Source organism: Globicephala melas, chromosome 3 (genome assembly GCF_963455315.2).
Source record: "Globicephala melas chromosome 3, mGloMel1.2, whole genome shotgun sequence".
Lineage (NCBI taxonomy): Eukaryota > Metazoa > Chordata > Mammalia > Artiodactyla > Delphinidae > Globicephala > Globicephala melas.
This window is the reverse complement of record NC_083316.1, coordinates 6,382,194-6,382,542: the sequence shown is the minus strand read 5'-3', so window position 1 is coordinate 6,382,542 and position 349 is coordinate 6,382,194.

The following is a 349-nucleotide window of genomic DNA, read 5'->3' as shown; positions in this document are numbered from 1 at the left end:
AATATTTGTTTTTCTCTTTCTGACTTGCTTCACTTTGTATGACAGACTCTAGGTCCATCCATATCTCTACAAATGACCCAATTTCATTCCTTTTTATAGCTGAGTAATATTCCACTGTATATATGTACCACATCTTCTTTATCTGTCCATCTGTCGATGGACATTTGGGTTGCTTCCATGACCTGGCTATTGTAAACAGTGCTGCAATGAACACTGGTGGGGAGATCTTTTATTGACACACCTCCTAGAGTAATGAAAATATAAACAAAAATAAACAAATGGGACCTAATGAAACTTAAAAGCTTTTGCATAGCAAAGGAAACCATAAACAAGACGAGAAGACAACCCT